Source organism: Lolium perenne, chromosome 3 (assembly GCF_019359855.2).
Source record: "Lolium perenne isolate Kyuss_39 chromosome 3, Kyuss_2.0, whole genome shotgun sequence".
Taxonomy (NCBI): Eukaryota; Viridiplantae; Streptophyta; class Magnoliopsida; order Poales; family Poaceae; genus Lolium; species Lolium perenne.
In genome coordinates, this window is record NC_067246.2 from 334,031,995 (window position 1) to 334,059,701 (window position 27,707).

Consider the following 27,707-nt stretch of genomic DNA (forward strand, 5'->3'; position numbering starts at 1 on the left):
CTCTTATTCCAATGAAAATCTATCTCATTCTTGTTTTTATTTGAAAGGTTCGATAAAAGTTGCTTCAATACTCTCTCTCTCTCTCTTTCCTAGTATCTCGAAAAATCCAAACCTTATTTTCTTAAACCACCCAAAAAGTAGCACTTCATGAGTTTTGTACTCCCCTTTGCTTCTAAATCTACAATATTTGTAAGAGCATCTCCACCGGCGGCCCCGATAGCGGCCCTGATAGCATTTTGGGGGCCGATATCGAAAATGGGGGTGCGCCCCAAATAGCGCCGGCGGTTTTTCGAGCCCAATAGAAGCGCCGGCAACCCCGTGAAGACACTTTCGTGAGGGCGCGAATCGGGCGCGCCGGCGCCTTGCGGCACAATGGTTTTCACGGGTGGGGGCACCTTGTCAGCGAGAGCACGCGACGGTTCGCATCGGAAGTGACGCGGGAAGGTTGGTCATCGGCATTTAATGGTCTCCGCGTGGAAACTGAGGCGGTGACGAGACGGAGAATGGCCACGCGGCGTCCACTCGCCTACGCCGCCGTAAATGCAGGTAGTTGGCACCCCTATTTACGTACGCCATCTACCGCCGCGGTGCTATCCTCTCATCTCCACCACCGTAGCCGCACTGTCCTCTCTTGTCTCCACCACCGTCGCCGCGCCAGTCTCTCCTCTCCACCTCAAAAAATGCCTTGTCTTCTTAAAACGACGTACTCCATGCTTGGCCTCAACGGTTGCGCGGTGCGTGCGCCTCCACCACCACCACCACCGCAGCCATAGCCAGAGCCGTAGCCCAACGCCGACTACAGTTCCGACGACGCAGTTGACCCACGGTTCGCCGTGTGGCAAGAGGCCTACGTCGCAGAAGCAGAAGCTAAGGCAGCGGAGGAGGCGGCGCAGTGGGGCGAGCAACCGCAGGCCCCCGCCGACCCGGAGCAGGCAACGATCCTAGCGTCATTGAACGTGCAGCGCTTCTGGATGTTGAACGAGGAGGAGCGGGAGCTCGTCAACGATGCGAACCTCGAGCATGCCCTCGAGATCTCACGCCAGCGAGCGGCCACGGAGGAGGTGGGACGCCTCCTCATGGAGGCGGAGCGACAGAAGCTCATCGAGCTGAATGCTCATCGCCACGCCGAGTCGTTTGCCAGCGAGCAAGCGAGGCGCGCCGATAACGAGGCTTCTCGGCAAAGGCTGGCAGCACGGGGACAGGGCCGCCGGAAAGCTCCTGCGACGCCGGCCGCCATGCTCCACCGCCAGATGCGCGGAGCAAGGGCCGAGAGGTGGGCACGGATGCAGGCGGCAAAGGGGTAGAACACCGACGAGGTAGGCCCGTCGCGCGCTCCAACCGACGGCTTGTATATTAGGGTTAAGTTTAAGTTTTATTTAGGTTTAAATTGGAGTAACTTTTGTATGAATTTTGGTTTTAAATGTCATTCCAAGTTTCAAATTCAATCGGGTTGACGTATGGAGGACGCCGGTGTGGGAGCAGCATCCCAAATAGAGGATGCTCTGACGGAGACCCTCATACGGCAGTGTCGGCACCCCTGCCGACGCCTATCTAGGAGCGGCCGATGGAGATGCTCTAATCTTAACTTACCGTAATATTTTTGTAGACATGAGTTCCGTAGGAATCCATAGCAAAGAACATTTTAATCTTGTGTCTTTTCTTGTATTTACTATTTCTAGTTTATACCATCCAGAAAATTATAGTGGGATTGACATAAATCTTCTTGATTCTAATGTAGAGGAATTTTAGGCGTGAGTAATGTAGTAGCCGAAATTATACCATGCTTTCCCTATGGCTGGCAGTGGGTCCCATCGCCATCGTTCCCAAATCAATTCCTCTCATCTCTTCCTTGAACCCTATAAACCCTCGTCGAATCCCCTGCCCTCTCCTCCCAGATTCGCCTCGATTCCTGTGCGTATTATGGGATATCCCGGCACCAGCACCACGTCCTCGACTGCGGCGTCGGCACCACTGCGCCCACGCTCCCCGTATTCCTCACCTGCCGCTACGTCTCCGCCTTGCCCTCTGTGAGTACATCCGTCCTCTATGCTTTACAAAGTCGTCATTTTTACATGGAGCAGATCAGAAATGCCGGCCGCGGCCGCGCCCGTCGATGTTCTAACTCACTCTTAACTCTCATGATATAGGCTGTTAAACGAAAGAATGGGAAATCCAAGTGATCTCAGTCCTCCAAATCCAATCCTTCCAACCACCCATGCCACCATGGAATTTGCAGATTGGTCCTCCCTCCCGGCCGACCTCATCAACTGCATAGCCGAATGCTTCCTGGCCACCAGTGATCTCGACTACTATATGGACTTCCGTGCCGTCTGCCAAAGCTGGCGCTCCGCCACCGATGACCCCAAGTTATACTTCTTGCAATAGCACACGGCCTAGCTAGTACTGCGACATGGATTGGCCCGATGGCGTTAGGCTTTGTTATATAGGAGAAGAATGTGATTGCAATATTTGGAACTCAAGTTATGAGATAATAAATTTATTAATGGATTAGTTTTTATTTTTGGAACTCAAGTTATGAGATAATAAATTTATACCATGGTTACAATTTTTGACGATATGCCATAATTACAATTTAAGCACTGACTAGTTATCTACTCCCTCCGGTTCATGATAAGTGTCATGGTTTTAGATGCTGTTGGAGGAGGGGCCGGGTAGAGGAAGAGGGAGGGGCCAGGTAGGGGTGGAGGAGGAGGTTGACGATGATGGCAGGGGTGGAGGAGGAGGAAGACGCGGCGGCTCCTCCTCCTTGACGCGGAGCCGGCCCCTCCTCCTCCATGCGGCGGCCGCCCCTCCTCCTCCACGCCGCAGCGGCTTGTGCTGCTGGTGGCGGGGATGGGTGGAGCGTGGCGGCATACGGCCCTCGCGGAGGAAGGAGGCGGCGACGGCGACGGCGACGACGACGCTCACCATGGAAGGCGGCGGCGCGCGGCGGTAGGGAGAGGAAGAGGGGTGAGGAGGAAGTACGGGCGGGGGGAGGGGGTACGGTTTTAGATCTACTATCATAATTAAGAAGAAACATTGAAAAAAGACAATACTCCTCGTGTCTCACGAAAGTTATCTAAGATTTGTCTAAATTCGAATGTATCTACATACTAAATAGCATCTCGATATATATTCAAATTTTGATAAATTTTAGACAAGTTTCATGGAACGCAGGGAGTAGATGAAAATGCAAGCATATCTGTGGCATGGATCATGCTATGCTAGACGGTTATGCAGGAGGCCTCACGAAGCCCGCTTATTCATCTACTATATTGTGGTGTTTGGGCTCAGCTTGTGCGCCTGAATTATGCTGCCAGGCCACTTGACAATTACAACCAACGCAAAGCAACGCAAGATATAATAAAGAACAGTTTGATGTTTGCAGAGAAACAATATGAACGCAAAACAGAATTACATATAAGCATCTATGTTTGCAGCAATAATATAACTCTGAGAAGTTCAAAGCTTATTTCCTTTCGAATGTAGGAGAACACAAGATTCGACCGTGAGGCATAACGCTAATTAACTAGTGTGAGCTAGTAGAAGGGTCAAGGACATGACCGGCGAAGACCACGGCTCCAGAGACCTCCTCCAATATGTAGAACGCGAACGGGTGGTCGGCGATGAACTCCATCGATCGACGTCACCGTTCTCGCGGACTGCTTCACACTGCAGGGTCTGTAGCGATCGCTTTCATGACCGGTCGCTTGACTCGGAGCAAACACACCGCACCCTCTCCGTCGCCACGCTGGATCCAGCTGGCCGGTTCCGTGGCAATTCACGACGGACGCGCGTGTGTATGTTTGCTTGCAGGTGACGTACGGATCCAAACCAAACTAGCGCTAATTAATTAAAAGCATGCATGCACGCGCGGATCGATGGATTAAAATGTCCCGCTTCTTTTTCTCCTTCTTTTGATCTCACACGACCAACGGAACGGAGCCATCCAATCCAAAATAAAAAAAAAGAGCATCTTTTCTCGCACGCCAACAACTAATCAGCACCGCTGACGAAAATAAACAAGGTGTCGACTTGAATTACTTACCGGCTGAAAAACAGTCCTTGGTATCTCTCTTATATTGGAGTAGTTAATTTTCTGGACTGATCGACTGCTACTACTCAAACAACGACCGACTAATACGGAAAAAAGATCTGCAAACAAGAGCATCCAAAGATCGATGGGAGAAATGAACAAACAAAAGGTAACATGGAATATCTGAGATTGGTGGATTACCTACTGGATCCCTCCTCTTCACGGACGGAAACAGATCGACGATGAACTCGGCTGCCCAAGAAGATCGAGCCGACGACGGAGTGTACCCTCTCCTCTCCTCTCCTCGACTCGACGAGTAAAGAGTCAAAGTCTAAGTCACACGCGACGCACGCGTTGGCTCCACCCCTCCTCATATTTATAGACTACTAGAGCAGGCAAGTCTTTGCCGCCATTATTTTCGTTTGCATCGGCACAATCTCGCTTAAACTACTCTCGTTGAGGGATAAGTGATTGACAGGGAAATCATCTCATCTGGGACGATGGACCGTCTAGATGAAAACATCCCACGGATCGACGACATGGCATGCGGTACGGCAAAAACGCTCCGTAATTACGGGATCTGCATTATTATGGTTTAACTATGGGGTCCTAGCTAGTCAACCAGGTTAATTACGGGCCTTCTCGGCGTGTGTTTCCTTTACTTGTTTGTTTGTCTAAGCTGGACCTAGGAAGGAGACGACCTGGCTAGATCCACTCCTTCCACTATTCACGCTCCTGTTGCAGATTATGCTCGTCTCCTTCCTAGACGTGTTTGCTAAAATAAGGAGAATGGAACAGGATTTACTGAGGGAATTTATTACATATGACATTAGGTTGGGAAGGTGATTATTGTTCCCATTGCATTGTTTGCTAGTAGTACACCGTAAGGATTGACATTTTACCGGGAAGTTGTTTTCCCAAGCTTGGATCGTGGGTTTACACATGACCATAGGGACGTGGGAAATAGAACGGGATTTGGAGCAGGGAATTTATTACTCCCCCGTCCATAAAAAGACGCCTCAATTTTGTCAAAAATATGCACGTGTTCAAGTGTGTGCATATATGTAAATTTAAATAAGATGTAGACATTGTTTTGTAGACGGAGGGAGTACGAGACTATGTTGGGAAGATGATTATTGTTCCGATTCGCTTGTTTGGTAAACCATAAGAATTACGAGGGAAATTTTGACGGGAAGTTGTTTTACAAGCCCTTGGATTGTGGGTTTACAAATGGGCATATGGGCGTGGGCGACAACCAGATCGTTTTTTTTACGAATTTTCAACGCCAATTCCCACTACCACCAGCACTATGCAAGGGTGCCTGGGACAAACAAAAAGCTTGGGAATTTGATATGTTAACTCCCTTTCCCCATCCCTCCTGAAATCATTCCCTGCCACTATTCAGATTTTTTGTACACTTCATAATCCAATAGTTATCTACTGGGATCAGCAAAACACATTCCATCAATCAATGAATCTTATACAGGAGCAAATAGCAAGTAATAACCTAGCTGCTGGCTCAAACGTGCATGATCGATCAACTCACATCTAGCTACTGGCTCGAACGTGCACATCTGCTACTCCTACATCAATATCTTGATCGTTCCTGCTTTGCTTCAGTTTTTCCTGGTCAAACACTCTTCAGTTTCAGAAAATTTCGGCATGCAATCTGCTATTTTCTAGACCAGATCACACAACAAAAATATCAAGACCAAATCTGACATTTCAAACATAGGATTTAGCTCAGATCACAGAGGAAACAATAGCTACAACACTATTGCATTAATTTAAAGGATTACAATAATTCCTAGTGCGCCATTGCAATGGTACCTATCATCAATCTTGGAAGCATTTTGAAACAACACAAAAAGCCAGGACAGAAACTCCTTGTCGTCGTCATGAGTAGCAACTCTCCTTGCAGATCCAGAGAGCGTGAGGGTGGGGGGAGGCCACAATGGCAGCAGTAAACACATGTTCCTTCCGCCTCATCTCAAGCCACGTGCACTGTTCCTCCTTGAAGATTGTCACATACCAGAAGATGAATGTAACGCGGCTGGAGTTCTTTGAAGAAGAGGACCTGCTCCACCAAGCGGAGCAGACTTATGATAGCGGTAAACCAGAAAAAGATTCAATTCTCTTCTCTTGTCCATTTTAACAGATCACTAAATCAACAACAAAATTTAATTCCAAAACATAAAACATAAGAGGCCATGAAAAGGGAGAGAACACCGTTGCAGAGTGTTTGGCAGCTAAGTTCTACCGAAACCAGCCATAGAAATTCTTTAATATGCATTCTTGCCACATCATCTACGGTTTGATCCGCAGAACTCGAAACAACCACAACAGATGTATAAAACATATTTACAAGTGGTAATGTTCAGATGTTTGTAGTCAAGTGGCTAACATTCTGTGTACTATCATGCATGTGTTCATGAAAAACAAGTGCAAATGTATCTTCAGTTCTTGGTGCAAAACTTAATTGATGGTGCCATGACAAGCATGGACATATGTCGAGGTATTTTAAAAGCACAACACTAATTCCTTTGAAATGGTGGCCTACTAGATTGGGAAGCAAATTACCTTGGTGGAAGAAAGACAAATTACCTTGGTGGAAGAAAGACATCGCCCAGACCTCAACTATAAACAACGCGAGGAAGTCCAGTACTGCAAAAAATGAAACTTTGTAACATGGATATTCCACTGCCTAGATTCACATTAATATATGATGACCCCAGACTGAAACTAATCTACTACACTCATCCAACCAAACATTGTCACGTGCATCTGGAAACACGGGTGGAAGAGAAATGCAAGGCCAGAACCAACAAAGATCAACCAGAAAGAACTAGCAGGAGTTACATATCAGCAACATCGTCATAGTTAACTACAATGGACTATCCCATTACCATCCTAATTAACTACATACTCTGTAGCAGCCAGAATGGACACTAAATGAGAGCAAAAGGGCCATCAGGATGCTAGGAGATGCAAAAAAGAAAGGCAACAAACAAGTTTATGAAAGGAGACCACCTCTCTAGACTTGGCCATGCATGTTGTTCACCATCTCAATTCACAAAGAACGAGATGTGTATATGGATCGTGACTCAGGAAGCCATTAATTACAGAAACAAATTGTCTTACCTGAGGTGGATGATGGGACATCATGTCAATGTGTTGCCACTGTGACGAGTTTGCAATAGGGAGGGGAAGGAGTCACTGACCCCGTAGCCATAGCCCAGCAGTGATCTTTCTAATCAACGTGGCTGGCTGGTAGAACCATAGTTTATCTGTAAGGGTTGCAGGGCACTTCCTTATGCCAACCGTAGAGAGTGGCTCATGATGAGAACACTAGCTGCAAACATCAAATGAGAGGAGTTAATGCCTAAACCACAAGTGTGTCCGTACTTTATTAATGGGTGCACAACAAGCAATAGCAACAACATTAAAAGTTAAGAAAGTTCACCCTGGTTCACATATGTACGTATGCATGAAAAAACACTAGCTACTCAAAGTACATAAGTAGGTACATACATCATGAGATGATGAGCACTACCTAGTTCAATTTGGGTAGATGCCGAGGTGAAGATGAAATAAATTAGTGCCATCTATGTCTAGCTCAGTATATGGAAAACAGGGTCTTCACTCTATACAGATGCTCTAGGCTAAAAAAATGATCATTTCACTAAAAAACGAATTCACCCATCAACAACAATTTCCATATTTTTTTCTCACTAAGAATCGCACCTGCAATTACCACAAATAAATCCTGGAAACAAAAACACTATCTTGGCCCAGGAAAGATTTAATGAACTATGTAACAAGGTGCAGTGACATATCAACATAACACTAGTTTTATTTAAAAGAAACAATATGAACAATGGAAAATAAAAGGCTCGGACATCCAAGGAAGGAATTAGCAGCATTAGTACTCAAGCCTGGCAAGGCGAATGTTTTGAGAAACAAGCTTTAAATCTATCATCATCACCATCTTTCCCCAGCAGCAAATCAACTTTAACTAAATTAGCTATGCGTGAACAAGAGGAAATTTAATCGGTAATCGGCTCTATGGATCATGTGTGGTTCCAGGTTCCTATAAATATGAGAAAACTAATATCTATGCCCAATAATAAAACCTATGGAAATCAGGCCAAAGTTATAGATAATTCCTCAAAGAAAACCCATAGGACTATCAGGCCAAAGTTAGAATAATGTACAGATTACCAACAAAAGCAAGCAAATTCATAGATAATTCCTCAAAGAAAGATGCAAAGTGGCACACACCAAATTAAACAAATGAACTGATACTGCAACACAGACAAAGCCACAAGGTTGTGGTCAAAGGAAGAACATTTGCAGGTGACATAAGCAACTTTATGGCTAATAAAAAGAACACATTTAAGAAATCACAGTAGATTACGTAAAACAGTGTCTCACACTAACCTCACAAAGCCGCATACACTATCTTAACATCCAAATCTGACAATAATTTTCAACAGGCAGTTATGAAGCTATTAATGGGCTCAATTCTGCTATATATAACTCTATGGTATAAAAAAACCATCAATCAAATGACAAGCAGAATCCTAAACCCATAGATAGCATAAAACCAAAAATTTGTCAACAGACCAACACATGTATACAATGGGCACAATGTAGACACATTTAGAATCATCGGAAAATAAATGACTTCTCATTCCCAAGATAAGAACACTGTCAAAAGGTGTCCTAAGATTGTTTCAAGGTTTCATTGCTTGATACCGGCAAAAAACCATGAAATCAAATTAATGAAAATGATGTGTGCAGATGCAAAGATGGGTAAACATCCTACATGGATGCAAACACATAAGAAAACGAAAAAAGGGCAAGATAAGGCACAACTACAGTAAGCCAGATAGCAAAAGGATCCATATTTACTCAATGGCCTCAATAAGTTATTTGGTTCGATTCTGACAAAGATGTCCTCGATGCTTCTATAAGAGGGGGCTTGTTTCTGGATCTAACAACGTTAGTTCTCAATCCTGGCTGAGTGAAAGCTCATAGGTTGCAACTGCAAATGTTTTGAGAAAGGAGCCATAATTTTATCACCACTGGGCATGCATTGCCATCCACTGAAGTAAATAAAGCCAAATAGAAAAAGAGACAAATATATATGTCTAGAATTGCATCAGACATCCAAGGAATGATCTAGTTTCCTTAGCTCTCAGGCTAGGCAGCGCAGAAGCTCTTACGCGGCAACTGCAATGTTTTGAGAAACAAGCCTTGATTTCATCATTATTTACAATGCAAGAGCCAAACTATGGACCATGTGTGGTTCTAGGTTCCAGGTTCATATCAACATGTGAAAACTAAATCTAGGCCCAATCATAGAACCTATGGCAATGCTTGTAGCTACCAGAGAAGGACTATGAGGCCAAAGTTAGAATAATGTACATAGTACCAATAAAAAAGAAGCAAAGTCATAGAGAATTCCCCAACAAAAGATGCAAAGTGATGAAACGATACTGCAACACAGACAAAGCCACAAGGTTGTGGTCAAAGGGAGAACATTTGCAGGTGACAGAAGCAACTTTATGGCTAATAAAAAGAACACATTTAACAAATAGCAGTAGATTATGTAAAATGGCCGGTGTCTCACACTAACCTCGGAAAAGCCGCATAAATTATCTTCACATAAAAATCTGATCTTAATTCCAACATGCAGCTATTAATGGGCTCAACTCTGTTTTATATAACTCTATGGTGCAAAAGGATCCATAGTTATTCAGTGGTCGCAATAAGTTATTTGGTTCGATTGTGCCAGCAATGTCCTCAATGCTTCTATAAGAGGGGGCCTGTTTATTTTGAACGCAGTAGCCTATGACAGCTTTACAGTTAAACAAGTTGTTTGTTCATAAGTCAAAACCTAAAATCCAGTGACAGCTGGATAGAGTGTAGAATCAGCAACACTACTTACCCAAGCTCAGGTCGTCCCAGCAGATAGGTCAATGAAAAACACGAGTAAAGTCTCAATCTACGCAGTGAACCTTGCGTCTAGCTTAAAATTAACTTTAGAGATTGTGGAGTCGTGTAGGTGACTACCTTGTTCTAGCAATCCTTGTACTTCCGAATTTTGTACCTAAATAATTGATTGTTAGCAACCACGGTCTTGGTATTTTGACTACAAATTAGTCAAAGTTTAAAGTGTAAACTGCTCCTACATAACACCAATTTAAAATGAAGATTGTATTTAGCATATTTACATATTGCTAATGTACACAGACATGTGCAAAAAGGTTAATAAGTGGAAAGAAATTGGTTCAGTTAACTAGAGAATGTAGCTTCTTTAATTCACGAGTGTGCTTGCTTTACATACTAGCTGCTATGCATCCTATCATTGCAAAGTATGCTGGCATATATTTCTAAACAACGATCATTCAAACGATCCGTACTACAAAAAAGGAACCGGCAATCATTTAAATGATCCAAATATTACAAGAACATCAGTACTACAAAAAATAAAAATAAGTGTCCAGGCTATCAGAAAATAGAAAAGGGTTCCAGTGGCATTCAGGACACATGAACAATTCAACGTGCATGTGAATAGCAAAGGCATTAGTACATTAAGTAATCTCAACTCTTGAGGTAAAAGCTACAATAACAGCAGGAAAATGTTTTCTTCATGGTACCTCTTTGTACAGCAATTCATTCGACCACTCCTAAATTAAGTATCGTAGAAGTTGTGGTCAGCTATCTCAGTTTACTCAGGGTATTATGTGTCATATACACCAGTGCGTGTAATTATGCATTTGTTAAATAGATCCGTTCGTGTGCTGCAAACACAAGAAACAAGAACATGTGTGCGGCCAACCCAAGGAAACTAAATATATCAGCTGCAAGGATTACATAATTTTCAGAGTAGGTATCAAGGTGGTAAACAAACTAATTAATTATCAAACTTGCACTGACCATAGAAGGCTAGAGCCATATAATTGCAAAGCAGTATCCCTAAAACCTTGACGAACAACAAAACAAAAAAGAAAGAACCAAACATCATCTCCATCCAGTAGCAATTCGTTAGCGTGTGCCTAAATTCAGTACCTTCAGATGACAATGTCGACGAGTTCCTGTACGGCGGCAGCGATGAGGTAGCCGCGGTGGCCCTTGCGGGCGAGCAGCTCGCCCACCGTCTTGCACGAAATGGGCGCGTCCCACCCAGCCATCGGACCCATTCGCCTCCACGGCATTCTTGCCCTCGGGCGCCGCCACGGAGACGCCGGCCATAGGAAATCAGCTTAGGCCGGTGAGCAGCTGCTGCCCAGCCCAAGTGAAGAGCACCGAACACTGACTTCCCCAATTCCGAGGAGGCACTCCTCGCAGCGTGCCGTGGAAATAAGGCCCTGCCTCCACGGCCTACTTGTTGTCGGGCGCCTCCACGAAGATGCCGGACATAGGAAATCAGCATCGGCGGCGAAGGCCGGTGAGCAGCAGCTGCCCAGGTGAAGAGCACCGAACACCGGTGTCCCCAATTCCGAGGAGGCCCTACTAGTAGCGTGCCGCGGAAAGAAGGCCCTCCGTGGCTCCCGTCGCCGCCGCCGGCCGCGACTTCATGGCTCCTGGGCGGCGGTCGATCAGATGCGGGGACGAGGGCAGGGGAGGAACTGGGGGCGGATGGGAGGAGGTTACGGCGGAGCGGAGGACGTGGCGGGGTTGCGGGAGACAAGGTGGCGGCGGAAAGTACGCCGGAGAGGTGAGGACCGGCGGCTGAGGGGGTTGAATCGGAAACCGCCAGAAATTTGGGATTGTCGTGGTTGACTGTTGAAAAGCGGACCTCTGCTCTCTCGGCGCAATCGGCTGACTTTGGGTTTACAGCTAAAAATAAAATAAAGATCGCGTGCAAGGTCAACCACCCGACGACGGGGCAGTACAAGGTCGTGCACGTCCCGTGCTGCTTCGACCCGTTCTGGGAGCCCGGCGTGGTGCACGTGTTCACGCTGGGGGACGCGTCGTGGCGGGACGTGCAAGCCGGTCCCGACGCGAGGTGCAGCCTCGGCCGCAGCAGCCTCGTCGACGTGGACGGCATGGTGTACTGGATGACGGAGTTCACCGCGAGGGTCATCGCGTTCGACCTGGAAGACGAGCGTGTCACCCGCACCGCCCCTCTGCCGATACATGCTAGGCCGAGCACATGCCGCCTGACCAAGGTGCACGCGAGGCTGGGCGTGGCCGTCAGCGGCGGCGACTCGCTGACGGTGTGGGTGCTGGAGGGCGAGAGCTGGAGCCGCCGGTACGTCCTGGAGGCGTATAAGCTTCGGAAGCAAGAGCTCGCCGTGCCGCACTTCGCTCACGGCGACTACGTCCTGACGCACGGACGCTCCGGCGAAACATCTGTCCTGTATCGGCACAAGATGAGCGGAGCGGCGAGGTTGCAGGGTGGCGGTGGCGTGGTGCAAATCGAACGCAAGGACAAAGGCGACTCAGTGACATCTCTGGTGCAGTCTATCTACCGGACGTTTGCCTACACTGAGACTAACGAGTCTTTGAGCATGTACAATGCGGCTTTGATGACCGGCCGTCGATCTGCAGGGTCTTAGAGTAGGATCAAGTAAAATAAACATTTTAGCAGGATGTCCCTTTTATACTATTGCGCATATAAGCTTTTTGATATTTCATTTCTTATTCATGTAAACACTTAAGAAGGTCTATCCACATCTGTACTTTTGTTGCGTTCTTTTAAGTTTGAGTTTTAAAAAGTTTGAAATTTTGAGAAGTTTGGAATTTGACATAGAAGTTTGAGTTTTGAAAAGTTTGAAATTTTGTAAGTCTGGAATTTTAGAATGTTTAATTTTTTTAGAAGTTTAAGATTTCTATAAGTTCATAATTCTTGAAGTTCTAAAATTCTAATTTTTTATTGTGGAATTTCTAAATGTTTTATAAACTTGTAATTTCTTAGGAAAATATGAAATTAGAGACGGGATGTTTCGAAAGATATACAATGTGCGAAGTTACAAAACATAAAATCAAAAACGAATGGTACATGTCCGCCAACCTTCAAGGGACTTGGTCGAAGTTCACCACGTGACAACCAATGAACCCCGAATATCAACATCCCTTAAAGTTTTACCTCAACCTGATCTTTTTTTCTCCTGAATTTGCTAAATTCGATTTCTCTCTCTGCATAACATAGTTTGGCCAATATTTCCAAGACCAATGTTAGTTTTTATAACATAGGGTGACCATATCCTCTCACTTCATAAAATATTTATCGGTTTAGTTGAGTTTGGAAGCTTTTTGATAGTTGGACAACATGTTCTGTAGGGCAGCTTTTCTCAACAAAAAGAAAACCCGCTTGTCGTGCCTCCTCCCCTCCTCGGTATCTCTGGAGGGAATTCTTCTCTTCACTTCATCACATTTTTAAAGGTGTGTGATCGCACGACGAAGTTGTCGAGAGCTCGGTATATACATGGAGAGCATCTCATGTTAATATAAAGGAATTAAGGCATCAATGTATCTCAATATCTTAAATATACGAATGCATGCACAATTAAATAATTATTACGGATTCTCTTAAATATAAGTGTTTTGTAAGAATTTTAATGATTTTATGAATCCTTAGGAATTGTTTATATAAGGACCATTGGATAGTGCATTTACCTTTTGTTTTGAAAGAAATGCGGTAGGGAAAACCTCTGCATAGATTTTTTTTAATAATAATAACTCAAATTTGCATCCCTAGGAGTTTATATCTGGCTTACTTCCCTAACCAAGTGAGCTAGGCTCCCTTTCTTTGATTTTGCATTTATTTGACTCTTATTCCAATGAAAATCTATCTCATTCTTGTTTTTATTTGAAAGGTTCGATAAAAGTTGCTTCAATACTCTCTCTCTCTCTTTCCTAGTATCTCGAAAAATCCAAACCTTATTTTCTTAAACCACCCAAAAAGTAGCACTTCATGAGTTTTGTACTCCCCTTTGCTTCTAAATCTACAATATTTGTAAGAGCATCTCCACCGGCGGCCCCGATAGCGGCCACGATAGCATTTTGGGGGCCGATATCGAAAATGGGGGTGCGCCCCAAATAGCGCCGGCGGTTTTTCGAGCCCAATAGAAGCGCCGGCAACCCCGTGAAGACACTTTCGTGAGGGCGCGAATCGGGCGCGCCGGCGCCTTGCGGCACAATGGTTTTCACGGGTGGGGGCACCTTGTCAGCGAGAGCACGCGACGGTTCGCATCGGAAGTGACGCGGGAAGGTTGGTCATCGGCATTTAATGGTCTCCCGCGTGGAAACTGAGGCGGTGACGAGACGGAGAATGGCCACGCGGCGTCCACTCGCCTACGCCGCCGTAAATGCAGGTAGTTGGCACCCCTATTTACGTACGCCATCTACCGCCGCGGTGCTATCCTCTCATCTCCACCACCGTAGCCGCACTGTCCTCTCTTGTCTCCACCACCGTCGCCGCGCCAGTCTCTCCTCTCCACCTCAAAAAATGCCTTGTCTTCTTAAAACGACGTACTCCATGCTTGGCCTCAACGGTTGCGCGGTGCGTGCGCCTCCACCACCACCACCACCGCAGCCATAGCCAGAGCCGTAGCCCAACGCCGACTACAGTTCCGACGACGCAGTTGACCCACGGTTCGCCGTGTGGCAAGAGGCCTACGTCGCAGAAGCAGAAGCTAAGGCAGCGGAGGAGGCGGCGCAGTGGGGCGAGCAACCGCAGGCCCCCGCCGACCCGGAGCAGGCAACGATCCTAGCGTCATTGAACGTGCAGCGCTTCTGGATGTTGAACGAGGAGGAGCGGGAGCTCGTCAACGATGCGAACCTCGAGCATGCCCTCGAGATCTCACGCCAGCGAGCGGCCACGGAGGAGGTGGGACGCCTCCTCATGGAGGCGGAGCGACAGAAGCTCATCGAGCTGAATGCTCATCGCCACGCCGAGTCGTTTGCCAGCGAGCAAGCGAGGCGCGCCGATAACGAGGCTTCTCGGCAAAGGCTGGCAGCACGGGGACAGGGCCGCCGGAAAGCTCCTGCGACGCCGGCCGCCATGCTCCACCGCCAGATGCGCGGAGCAAGGGCCGAGAGGTGGGCACGGATGCAGGCGGCAAAGGGGTAGAACACCGACGAGGTAGGCCCGTCGCGCGCTCCAACCGACGGCTTGTATATTAGGGTTAAGTTTAAGTTTTATTTAGGTTTAAATTGGAGTAACTTTTGTATGAATTTTGGTTTTAAATGTCATTCCAAGTTTCAAATTCAATCGGGTTGACGTATGGAGGACGCCGGTGTGGGAGCAGCATCCCAAATAGAGGATGCTCTGACGGAGACCCTCATACGGCAGTGTCGGCACCCCTGCCGACGCCTATCTAGGAGCGGCCGATGGAGATGCTCTAATCTTAACTTACCGTAATATTTTTGTAGACATGAGTTCCGTAGGAATCCATAGCAAAGAACATTTTAATCTTGTGTCTTTTCTTGTATTTACTATTTCTAGTTTATACCATCCAGAAAATTATAGTGGGATTGACATAAATCTTCTTGATTCTAATGTAGAGGAATTTTAGGCGTGAGTAATGTAGTAGCCGAAATTATACCATGCTTTCCCTATGGCTGGCAGTGGGTCCCATCGCCATCGTTCCCAAATCAATTCCTCTCATCTCTTCCTTGAACCCTATAAACCCTCGTCGAATCCCCTGCCCTCTCCTCCCAGATTCGCCTCGATTCCTGTGCGTATTATGGGATATCCCGGCACCAGCACCACGTCCTCGACTGCGGCGTCGGCACCACTGCGCCCACGCTCCCCGTATTCCTCACCTGCCGCTACGTCTCCGCCTTGCCCTCTGTGAGTACATCCGTCCTCTATGCTTTACAAAGTCGTCATTTTTACATGGAGCAGATCAGAAATGCCGGCCGCGGCCGCGCCCGTCGATGTTCTAACTCACTCTTAACTCTCATGATATAGGCTGTTAAACGAAAGAATGGGAAATCCAAGTGATCTCAGTCCTCCAAATCCAATCCTTCCAACCACCCATGCCACCATGGAATTTGCAGATTGGTCCTCCCTCCCGGCCGACCTCATCAATCGCATAGCCGAATGCTTCCTGGCCACCAGTGATCTCGACTACTATATGGACTTCCGTGCCGTACGCAAAGCTGGCGCTCCGCCACCGATGACCCCAAGTTATACTTCTTGCAATAGCACACGGCCTAGCTAGTACTGCGACATGGATTGGCCCGATGGCGTTAGGCTTTGTTATATAGGAGAAGAATGTGATTGCAATATTTGGAACTCAAGTTATGAGATAATAAATTTATTAATGGATTAGTTTTTATTTTTGGAACTCAAGTTATGAGATAATAAATTTATACCATGGTTACAATTTTTGACGATATGCCATAATTACAATTTAAGCACTGACTAGTTATCTACTCCCTCCGGTTCATGATAAGTGTCATGGTTTTAGATGCTGTTGGAGGAGGGGCCGGGTAGAGGAAGAGGGAGGGGCCAGGTAGGGGTGGAGGAGGAGGTTGACGATGATGGCAGGGGTGGAGGAGGAGGAAGACGGCGGCTCCTCCTCCTTGACGCGGAGCCGGCCCCTCCTCCTCCATGCGGCGGCCGCCCCTCCTCCACGCCGCAGCGGCTTGTGCTGCTGGTGGCGGGGATGGGTGGAGCGTGGCGGCATACGGCCCTCGCGGAGGAAGGAGGCGGCGACGGCGACGGCGACGACGACGCTCACCATGGAAGGCGGCGGCGCGCGGCGGTAGGGAGAGGAAGAGGGGTGAGGAGGAAGTACGGGCGGGGGAGGGGTACGGTTTTAGATCTACTATCATAATTAAGAAGAAACATTGAAAACAGACAATACTCCTCGTGTCTCACGAAAGTTATCTAAGATTTGTCTAAATTCGAATGTATCTACATACTAAATAGCATCTCGATATATATTCAAATTTTGATAAATTTTAGACAAGTTTCATGGAACGCAGGGAGTAGATGAAAATGCAAGCATATCTGTGGCATGGATCATGCTATGCTAGACAGTTATGCAGGAGGCCTCACGAAGCCCGCTTATTCATCTACTATATTGTGGTGTTTGGGCTCAGCTTGTGCGCCTGAATTATGCTGCCAGGCCACTTGACAATTACAACCAACGCAAAGCAACGCAAGATATAATAAAGAACAGTTTGATGTTTGCAGAGAAACAATATGAACGCAAAACAGAATTACATATAAGCATCTATGTTTGCAGCAATAATATAACTCTGAGAAGTTCAAAGCTTATTTCCTTTCGAATGTAGGAGAACACAAGATTCGACCGTGAGGCATAACGCTAATTAACTAGTGTGAGCTAGTAGAAGGGTCAAGGACATGACCGGCGAAGACCACGGCTCCAGAGACCTCCTCCAATATGTAGAACGCGAACGGGTGGTCGGCGATGAACTCCATCGATCGACGTCACCGTTCTCGCGGACTGCTTCACACTGCAGGGTCTGTAGCGATCGCTTTCATGACCGGTCGCTTGACTCGGAGCAAACACACCGCACCCCTCTCCGTCGCCACGCTGGATCCAGCTGGCCGGTTCCGTGGCAATTCACGACGGACGCGCGCGTGTGTATGTTTGCTTGCAGGTGACGTACGGATCCAAACCAAACTAGCGCTAATTAATTAAAAGCATGCATGCACGCGCGGATCGATGGATTAAAATGTCCCGCTTCTTTTTCTCCTTCTTTTGATCTCACACGACCAACGGAACGGAGCCATCCAATCCAAAATAAAAAAAGAGCATCTTTTCTCGCACGCCAACAACTAATCAGCACCGCTGACGAAAATAAACAAGGTGTCGACTTGAATTACTTACCGGCTGAAAAACAGTCCTTGGTATCTCTCTTATATTGGAGTAGTTAATTTTCTGGACTGATCGACTGCTACTACTCAAACAACGACCGACTAATACGGAAAAAAGATCTGCAAACAAGAGCATCCAAAGATCGATGGGAGAAATGAACAAACAAAAGGTAACATGGAATATCTGAGATTGGTGGATTACCTACTGGATCCCTCCTCTTCACGGACGGAAACAGATCGACGATGAACTCGGCTGCCCAAGAAGATCGAGCCGACGACGGAGTGTACCCTCTCCTCTCCTCTCCTCGACTCGACGAGTAAAGAGTCAAAGTCTAAGTCACACGCGACGCACGCGTTGGCTCCACCCCTCCTCATATTTATAGACTACTAGAGCAGGCAAGTCTTTGCCGCCATTATTTTCGTTTGCATCGGCACAATCTCGCTTAAACTACTCTCGTTGAGGGATAAGTGATTGACAGGGAAATCATCTCATCTGGGACGATGGACCGTCTAGATGAAAACATCCCACGGATCGACGACATGGCATGCGGTACGGCAAAAACGCTCCGTAATTACGGGATCTGCATTATTATGGTTTAATTATGGGGTCCTAGCTAGTCAACCAGGTTAATTACGGGCCTTCTCGGCGTGTGTTTCCTTTACTTGTTTGTTTGTCTAAGCTGGACCTAGGAAGGAGACGACCTGGCTAGATCCACTCCTTCCACTATTCACGCTCCTGTTGCAGATTATGCTCGTCTCCTTCCTAGACGTGTTTGCTAAAATAAGGAGAATGGAACAGGATTCTGATGAGGGAATTTATTACATATGACATTAGGTTGGGAAGGTGATTATTGTTCCCATTGCATTGTTTGCTAGTAGTACACCGTAAGGATTGACATTTTACCGGGAAGTTGTTTTCCCAAGCTTGGATCGTGGGTTTACACATGACCATAGGGACGTGGGAAATAGAACGGGATTTGGAGCAGGGAATTTATTACTCCCCCGTCCATAAAAAGACGCCTCAATTTTGTCAAAAATATGCACGTGTTCAAGTGTGTGCATATATGTAAATTTAAATAAGATGTAGACATTGTTTTGTAGACGGAGGGAGTACGAGACTATGTTGGGAAGATGATTATTGTTCCGATTCGCTTGTTTGGTAAACCATAAGAATTACGAGGGAAATTTTGACGGGAAGTTGTTTTACAAGCCCTTGGATTGTGGGTTTACAAATGGGCATATGGGCGTGGGCGACAACCAGATCGTTTTTTTTAAGAATTTTCAACGCCAATTCCCACTACAACCAGCACTATGCAAGGGTGCCTGGGACAAACAAAAAGCTAGGGAATTTGATATGTTAACTCCTTTCCCCATCCCTCCTGAAATCATTCCCTGCCACTATTCAGATTTTTTGTACACTTCATAATCCAATAGTTATCTACTGGGATCAGCAAAACACATTCCATCAATCAATGAATCTTATACAGGAGCAAATAGCAAGTAATAACCTAGCTGCTGGCTCAAACGTGCATGATCGATCAACTCACATCTAGCTACTGGCTCGAACGTGCACATCTGCTACTCCTACATCAATATCTTGATCGTTCCTGCTTTGCTTCAGTTTTTCCTGGTCAAACACTCTTCAGTTTCAGAAAATTTCGGCATGCAATCTGCTATTTTCTAGACCAGATCACACAACAAAAATATCAAGACCAAATCTGACATTTCAAACATAGGATTTAGCTCAGATCACAGAGGAAACAATAGCTACAACACTATTGCATTAATTTAAAGGATTACAATAATTCCTAGTGCGCCATTGCAATGGTACCTATCATCAATCTTGGAAGCATTTTGAAACAACACAAAAAGCCAGGACAGAAACTCCTTGTCGTCGTCATGAGTAGCAACTCTCCTTGCAGATCCAGAGAGCGTGAGGGTGGGGGGAGGCCACAATGGCAGCAGTAAACACATGTTCCTTCCGCCTCATCTCAAGCCACGTGCACTGTTCCTCCTTGAAGATTGTCACATACCAGAAGATGAATGTAACGCGGCTGGAGTTCTTTGAAGAAGAGGACCTGCTCCACCAAGCGGAGCAGACTTATGATAGCGGTAAACCAGAAAAAGATTCAATTCTCTTCTCTTGTCCATTTTAACAGATCACTAAATCAACAACAAAATTTAATTCCAAAACATAAAACATAAGAGGCCATGAAAAGGGAGAGAACACCGTTGCAGAGTGTTTGGCAGCTAAGTTCTACCGAAACCAGCCATAGAAATTCTTTAATATGCATTCTTGCCACATCATCTACGGTTTGATCCGCAGAACTCGAAACAACCACAACAGATGTATCAAACATATTTACAAGTGGTAATGTTCAGATGTTTGTAGTCAAGTGGCTAACATTCTGTGTACTATCATGCATGTGTTCATGAAAAACAAGTGCAAATGTATCTTCAGTTCTTGGTGCAAAACTTAATTGATGGTGCCATGACAAGCATGGACATATGTCGAGGTATTTTAAAAGCACAACACTAATTCCTTTGAAATGGAGACGAACATAGTGCATAAAGACAATTATCATATAGAGCAATAAACTCAGTAGTTCACCTTTAACTAGACACATCAAAGAAAACAAATACTTAATCATCCTTCCCAGGATGGTACTTCTGGGAAAGAAGAGGGTACTGCAAGATGATAAGGAAAATTAAGAAACAAATGGAGAACCAGTAAAGATCAACCTCCGGTGGAAGGAGGATATATGTTGAGATAAAGTAGCTTGTCAATGCTCTTTCTTTTATTGAGAACCACTTTGTTGACGAGTAACTGTAATTAGGGATATACAATTGCAAGCGAAGCTACAAACATCTTGCTTCTTATCATCAAAAATTATGAGTGGCCGACTAGATTGGGAAGCAAATTACCTTGTGGTGGAAGAATGGCATCTCCCTGACCTCAATGATAACAACGCAAGTAAGTCGAGTACTGCAAAAAAATGGAACGTTGTAACATGGACATTCCACTGCCTAGATTCACATTAATATATGATGCACTGAGGGGAAAGGAGTCATCAACCTCCAAGCAATAGCCCAATAGTGATCTTTCTAATCAATATCAAATTGTTGGATGGCTGGTAGTACCAATGTTTGTCCGTAAGGGTTCATTGCAAGGCACTTCCTTGTGCCAAATGTAGAAAGGAGTTAATGCATAAAGCACACGTGGGTCCCTACTTTATTAATTGGTACACAACAAGCAATGGCAACAACATTAAGTTGAGAAAGTTCACCCTGGTTCACATACTAGGTTGCCCGGATACGGCGATACAGATATGGATACGGATACCAGAAGCCGCATGATTGCTCCTCCTTTAATGTTGTCACATACCAGAAGGCAGAAGGCACCTGACGATGAATGTACGCAGCTAGACTTCTTTGAAGAAGAGGACTGCACCACCAACAGTGCGGACTTATGATTTAGGAGATGATTATGATAGCGATTAACCAAAAAAGATGTCATTCTCTTCTCTTGCCCATTTTAATAGATCACTGAATCAACAACAAGATTTAATTTCAAAACAAAATAACATACGAGGCAATCAAAAGGGAGAGAACACCCTTGCACAGATCAGGCTACTAAGTTCTACCAAAGCCAGCCATACAAATTCTTTAATATGCAATTATCGCCAGATATCTTGATCCGCAGAACTCCAAACAACCACAACAAATGTATCAAACATATTTACAAGTGCTAACGTTTAGATGTTTGTATTCAAAGTGGCTAATATGCTATGTACTAGCATGCATGTTTTCATGAAAACAAGTGCAAATGTATCTTCATTTCTTGGTGCAAGAACTTAACTGATGGTGACATGACAAGCATGGACACATGTCATTTTGGGAGAGGTATTATAAAAGCACAAAACTAATTCCTTTGAAATGGAGACGAAGATAGTGCATAGCAACAATTTTCGGATAGAGCAATATACTCAGGAGTTCACCTTTAAGTAGACAAATGGCACATTAAAGAACACAAATACTTAATCAACCTTCTAGGATGGTACTCTTGGAAAGCAGAGGGAACAGCGAGGTGATAAGGAATATTAAGAACAAATGGAGAACAGAAGGATGATATTGAGAGAAAGTAGCTTGTCAATGCTCTTTCTTTTCTTGATGTGTAACTGTAAGTAGGGATATACAAGTGCAAAGCGAAGCTACAAACATCTTCCAACGTTCCGGAATTCTCCTTTTTGGCACCCGGATGAACATAGGCTTCTTATCATCACAAATTAAGAGTGGCCTACTAGATTGGGAAGCAAATTACCTTGGTGGAAGAAAGACATCGCCCAGACCTCAACTATAAACAACGCGAGGAAGTCCAGTACTGCAAAAAATGAAACTTTGTAACATGGATATTCCACTGCCTAGATTCACATTAATATATGATGACCCCAGACTGAAACTAATCTACTACACTCATCCAACCAAACATTGTCACGTGCATCTGGAAACACGGGTGGAAGAGAAATGCAAGGCCAGAACCAACAAAGATCAACCAGAAAGAACTAGCAGGAGTTACATATCAGCAACATCGTCATAGTTAACTACAATGGACTATCCCATTACCATCCTAATTAACTACATACTCTGTAGCAGCCAGAATGGACACTAAATGAGAGCAAAAGGGCCATCGTAATGCTAGGAGATGCAAAAAGAAAGGCAACAAACAAGTTTATGAAAGGAGACCACCTCTCTAGACTTGGCCATGCATGTTGTTCACCATCTCAATTCACAAAGAACAGAGATGTGTATATGGATCGTGACTCGGGAAGCCATTAATTACAGAAACAAATTGTCTTACCTGAGGTGGATGATGGGACATCATGTCAATGTGTTGCCACTGTGACGAGTTTGCAATAGGGAGGGGAAGGAGTCACTGACCCCGTAGCCATAGCCCAGCAGTGATCTTTCTAATCAACGTGGCTGGCTGGTAGAACCATAGTTTATCTGTAAGGGTTGCAGGGCACTTCCTTATGCCAACCGTAGAGAGTGGCTCATGATGAGAACACTAGCTGCAAACATCAAATGAGAGGAGTTAATGCCTAAACCACAAGTGTGTCCGTACTTTATTAATGGGTGCACAACAAGCAATAGCAACAACATTAAAAGTTAAGAAAGTTCACCCTGGTTCACATATGTACGTATGCATGAAAAAACACTAGCTACTCAAAGTACATAAGTAGGTACATACATCATGAGATGATGAGCACTACCTAGTTCAATTTGGGTAGATGCCGAGGTGAAGATGAAATAAATTAGTGCCATCTATGTCTAGCTCAGTATATGGAAAACAGGGTCTTCACTCTATACAGATGCTCTAGGCTAAAAAAATGAACATTTCACTAAAAAACGAATTCACCCATCAACAACAATTTCCATATTTTTTTCTCACTAAGAATCGCACCTGCAATTACCACAAATAAATCCTGGAAACAAAAACACTATCTTGGCCCAGGAAAGATTTAATGAACTATGTAACAAGGTGCAGTGACATATCAACATAACACTAGTTTTATTTAAAAGAAACAATATGAACAATGGAAAATAAAAGGCTCGGACATCCAAGGAAGGAATTAGCAGCATTAGTACTCAAGCCTGGCAAGGCGAATGTTTTGAGAAACAAGCTTTAAATCTATCATCATCACCATCTTTCCCCAGCAGCAAATCAACTTTAACTAAATTAGCTATGCGTGAACAAGAGGAAATTTAATCGGTAATCGGCTCTATGGATCATGTGTAGTTCCAGGTTCCTATAAATATGAGAAAACTAATATCTATGCCCAATAATAAAACCTATGGAAATCAGGCCAAAGTTATAGATAATTCCTCAAAGAAAACCCATAGGACTATCAGGCCAAAGTTAGAATAATGTACAGATTACCAACAAAAGCAAGCAAATTCATAGATAATTCCTCAAAGAAAGATGTAAAGTGGCACACACCAAATTAAACAAATGAACTGATACTGCAACACAGACAAAGCCACAAGGTTGTGGTCAAAGGAAGAACATTTGCAGGTGACATAAGCAACTTTATGGCTAATAAAAAGAACACATTTAAGAAATCACAGTAGATTACGTAAAACAGTGTCTCACACTAACCTCACAAAGCCGCATACACTATCTTAACATCCAAATCTGACAATAATTTTCAACAGGCAGTTATGAAGCTATTAATGGGCTCAATTCTGCTATATATAACTCTATGGTATAAAAAAACCATCAATCAAATGACAAGCAGAATCCTAAACCCATAGATAGCATAAAACCAAAAATTTGTCAACAGACCAACACATGTATACAATGGGCACAATGTAGACACATTTAGAATCATCGGAAAATAAATGACTTCTCATTCCCAAGATAAGAACACTGTCAAAAGGTGTCCTAAGATTGTTTCAAGGTTTCATTGCTTGATACCGGCAAAAAACCATGAAATCAAATTAATGAAAATGATGTGTGCAGATGCAAAGATGGGTAAACATCCTACATGGATGCAAACACATAAGAAAACGAAAAAAGGGCAAGATAAGGCACAACTACAGTAAGCCAGATAGCAAAAGGATCCATATTTACTCAATGGCCTCAATAAGTTATTTGGTTTGATTCTGACAAAGATGTCCTCGATGCTTCTATAAGAGGGGGCTTGTTTCTGGATCTAACAACGTTAGTTCTCAATCCTGGCTGAGTGAAAGCTCATAGGTTGCAACTGCAAATGTTTTGAGAAAGGAGCCATAATTTTATCACCACTGGGCATGCATTACCATCCACTGAAGTAAATAAAGCCAAATAGAAAAAGAGACAAATATATATGTCTAGAATTGCATCAGACATCCAAGGAATGATCTAGTTTCCTTAGCTCTCAGGCTGGGCAGCGCAGAAGCTCTTACGCGGCAACTGCAATGTTTTGAGAAACAAGCCTTGATTTCATCATTATTTACAATGCAAGAGCCAAACTATGGACCATGTGTGGTTCTAGGTTCCAGGTTCATATCAACATGTGAAAACTAAATCTAGGCCCAATCATAGAACCTATGGCAATGCTTGTAGCTACCAGAGAAGGACTATGAGGCCAAAGTTAGAATAATGTACATAGTACCAATAAAAAAGAAGCAAAGTCATAGAGAATTCCCCAACAAAAGATGCAAAGTGATGAAACGATACTGCAACACAGACAAAGCCACAAGGTTGTGGTCAAAGGGAGAACATTTGCAGGTGACAGAAGCAACTTTATGGCTAATAAAAAGAACACATTTAACAAATAGCAGTAGATTATGTAAAATGGCCGATGTCTCACACTAACCTCGGAAAAGCCGCATAAATTATCTTCACATAAAAATCTGATCTTAATTCCAACATGCAGCTATTAATGGGCTCAACTCTGTTTTATATAACTCTATGGTGCAAAAGGATCCATAGTTATTCAGTGGTCGCAATAAGTTATTTGGTTCGATTGTGCCAGCAATGTCCTCAATGCTTCTATAAGAGGGGGCCTGTTTATTTTGAACGCAGTAGCCTATGACAGCTTTACAGTTAAACAAGTTGTTTGTTCATAAGTCAAAACCTAAAATCCAGTGACAGCTGGATAGAGTGTAGAATCAGCAACACTACTTACCCAAGCTCAGGTCGTCCCAGCAGATAGGTCAATGAAAAACACGAGTAAAGTCTCAATCTACGCAGTGAACCTTGCGTCTAGCTTAAAATTAACGTTAGAGATTGTGGAGTCGTGTAGGTGACTACCTTGTTCTAGCAATCCTTGTACTTCCGAATTTTGTACCTAAATAATTGATTGTTAGCAACCACGGTCTTGGTATTTTGACTACAAATTAGTCAAAGTTTAAAGTGTAAACTGCTCCTACATAACACCAATTTAAAATGAAGATTGTATTTAGCATATTTACATATTGCTAATGTACACAGACATGTGCAAAAAGGTTAATAAGTGGAAAGAAATTGGTTCAGTTAACTAGAGAATGTAGCTTCTTTAATTCACGAGTGTGCTTGCTTTACATACTAGCTGCTATGCATCCTATCATTGCAAAGTATGCTGGCATATATTTCTAAACAACAATCATTCAAACGATCCGTACTAGAAAAAAAGGAACCGGCAATCATTTAAATGATCCAAATATTACAAGAACATCAGTACTACAAAAATAAAAATAAGTGTCCAGGCTATCAGAAAATAGAAAAGGGTTCCAGTGGCATTCAGGACACATGAACAATTCAACGTGCATGTGAATAGCAAAGGCATTAGTACATTAAGTAATCTCAACTCTTGAGGTAAAAGCTACAATAACAGCAGGAAAATGTTTTCTTCATGGTACCTCTTTGTACAGCAATTCATTCGACCACTCCTAAATTAAGTATCGTAGAAGTTGTGGTCAGCTATCTCAGTTTACTCAGGGTATTATGTGTCATATACACCAGTGCGTGTAATTATGCATTTGTTAAATAGATCCGTTCGTGTGCTGCAAACACAAGAAACAAGAACATGTGTGCGGCCAACCCAAGGAAACTAAATATATCAGCTACAAGGATTACATAATTTTCAGAGTAGGTATCAAGGTGGTAAACAAACTAATTAATTATCAAACTTGCACTGACCATAGAAGGCTAGAGCCATATAATTGCAAAGCAGTATCCCTAAAACCTTGACGAACAACAAAACAAAAAAGAAAGAACCAAACATCATCTCCATCCAGTAGCAATTCGTTAGCGTGTGCCTAAATTCAGTACCTTCAGATGACAATGTCGACGAGTTCCTGTACGGCGGCAGCGATGAGGTAGCCGCGGTGGCCCTTGCGGGCGAGCAGCTCGCCCACCGTCTTGCACGAAATGGGCGCGTCCCACCCAGCCATCGGACCCATTCGCCTCCACGGCATTCTTGCCCTCGGGCGCCGCCACGGAGACGCCGGCCATAGGAAATCAGCTTAGGCCGGTGAGCAGCTGCTGCCCAGCCCAAGTGAAGAGCACCGAACACTGACTTCCCCAATTCCGAGGAGGCACTCCTCGCAGCGTGCCGTGGAAATAAGGCCCTGCCTCCACGGCCTACTTGTTGTCGGGCGCCTCCACGAAGATGCCGGACATAGGAAATCAGCATCGGCGGCGAAGGACGGTGAGCAGCAGCTGCCCAGGTGAAGAGCACCGAACACCGGTATCCCCAATTCCGAGGAGGCCCTACTAGTAGCGTGCCGCGGAAAGAAGGCCCTCCGTGGCTCCCGTCGCCGCCGCCGGCCGCGACTTCATGGCTCCTGGGCGGCGGTCGATCAGATGCGGGGACGAGGGCAGGGAGGAACTGGGGGCGGATGGGAGGAGGTTACGGCGGAGCGGAGGACGTGGCGGGGTTGCGGGAGACAAGGTGGCGGCTGAAGGTACGCCGGCGAGGTGAGGACCGGCGGCTGAGGGGGTTGTCGTGGTTGACTGTTGAGTGGACTTCTGCTCTCTCGGGGCAATCGGCTGACCTTTGGGTTTACAGCTAAAAATAAATAAAGATCGCGAGTTAGAACCATAGGACTAAATTCTTTGCGTCGGCGTTATTTTTCTCAACGGCGAGACAAAGTTCAGAGAAATTCGGTAAAATTGAATAGAACTAGTGCATGACATGACTTTATACATATGTTTTTCTAAACTTTTTTTGCGTCGGCGTCGTTTTCTCAACGCTGAGACAAAGTTCCGAGAAATTCAGTAAAATTGAATATAACTAATGCATGACATGGCTTTATACATATGTTTTTTTTTTACTTTTTGGGTGTCGGCGTTGTTTTCTCAACGATGAGACAAAGTTTCAAACATAAAAATTCAGC

At 44.7% G+C, this 27,707-nt stretch overlaps 1 protein-coding gene, 3 long non-coding RNA genes and 4 other non-coding genes across 9 annotated transcripts in view; 1 reads left to right on the forward strand and 7 right to left on the reverse strand.

The window, feature by feature from the left end:
• The window catches only part of LOC127345876 (uncharacterized), a 214,831-nt gene that overhangs the window by 46,953 nt on the left and 140,171 nt on the right, over positions 1-27,707 (forward strand). The gene's annotated exons all lie outside the window — the stretch shown is intronic.
• LOC139838655 (uncharacterized) lies at positions 6,639-11,827 on the reverse strand. The gene is made up of 3 exons (XR_011756348.1): positions 11,114-11,827; positions 7,178-7,388; positions 6,639-6,700 (listed from the first exon to the last, which is right to left on the reverse strand). It is a non-coding gene; the product is annotated as an uncharacterized lncRNA (long non-coding RNA).
• LOC127346302 (small nucleolar RNA snoR31/Z110/Z27) lies at positions 8,701-8,795 on the reverse strand. Its single transcript, XR_007879466.2, has one exon. It is a non-coding gene; the product is annotated as a small nucleolar RNA snoR31/Z110/Z27 (small nucleolar RNA).
• Positions 9,197-9,316, reverse strand: LOC127346403 (small nucleolar RNA SNORD14). The gene has a single exon (XR_007879565.1). It is a non-coding gene; the product is annotated as a small nucleolar RNA SNORD14 (small nucleolar RNA).
• LOC139829852 (uncharacterized) lies at positions 19,539-21,286 on the reverse strand. 2 transcript variants are annotated; one of them, XR_007879079.2, is made up of 3 exons: positions 20,923-21,286; positions 20,772-20,832; positions 19,539-19,924 (listed from the first exon to the last, which is right to left on the reverse strand). It is a non-coding gene; the product is annotated as an uncharacterized lncRNA (long non-coding RNA). The 2 variants fall into 2 exon arrangements; XR_011756346.1 differs by having other exon boundaries at positions 20,772-21,286.
• LOC127345868 (uncharacterized) lies at positions 21,389-27,171 on the reverse strand. The gene is made up of 3 exons (XR_011756347.1): positions 26,641-27,171; positions 22,705-22,915; positions 21,389-22,227 (listed from the first exon to the last, which is right to left on the reverse strand). It is a non-coding gene; the product is annotated as an uncharacterized lncRNA (long non-coding RNA).
• LOC127346298 (small nucleolar RNA snoR31/Z110/Z27) lies at positions 24,228-24,322 on the reverse strand. Its single transcript, XR_007879461.1, has one exon. It is a non-coding gene; the product is annotated as a small nucleolar RNA snoR31/Z110/Z27 (small nucleolar RNA).
• On the reverse strand, positions 24,724-24,843 carry LOC127346400 (small nucleolar RNA SNORD14). The gene has a single exon (XR_007879562.1). It is a non-coding gene; the product is annotated as a small nucleolar RNA SNORD14 (small nucleolar RNA).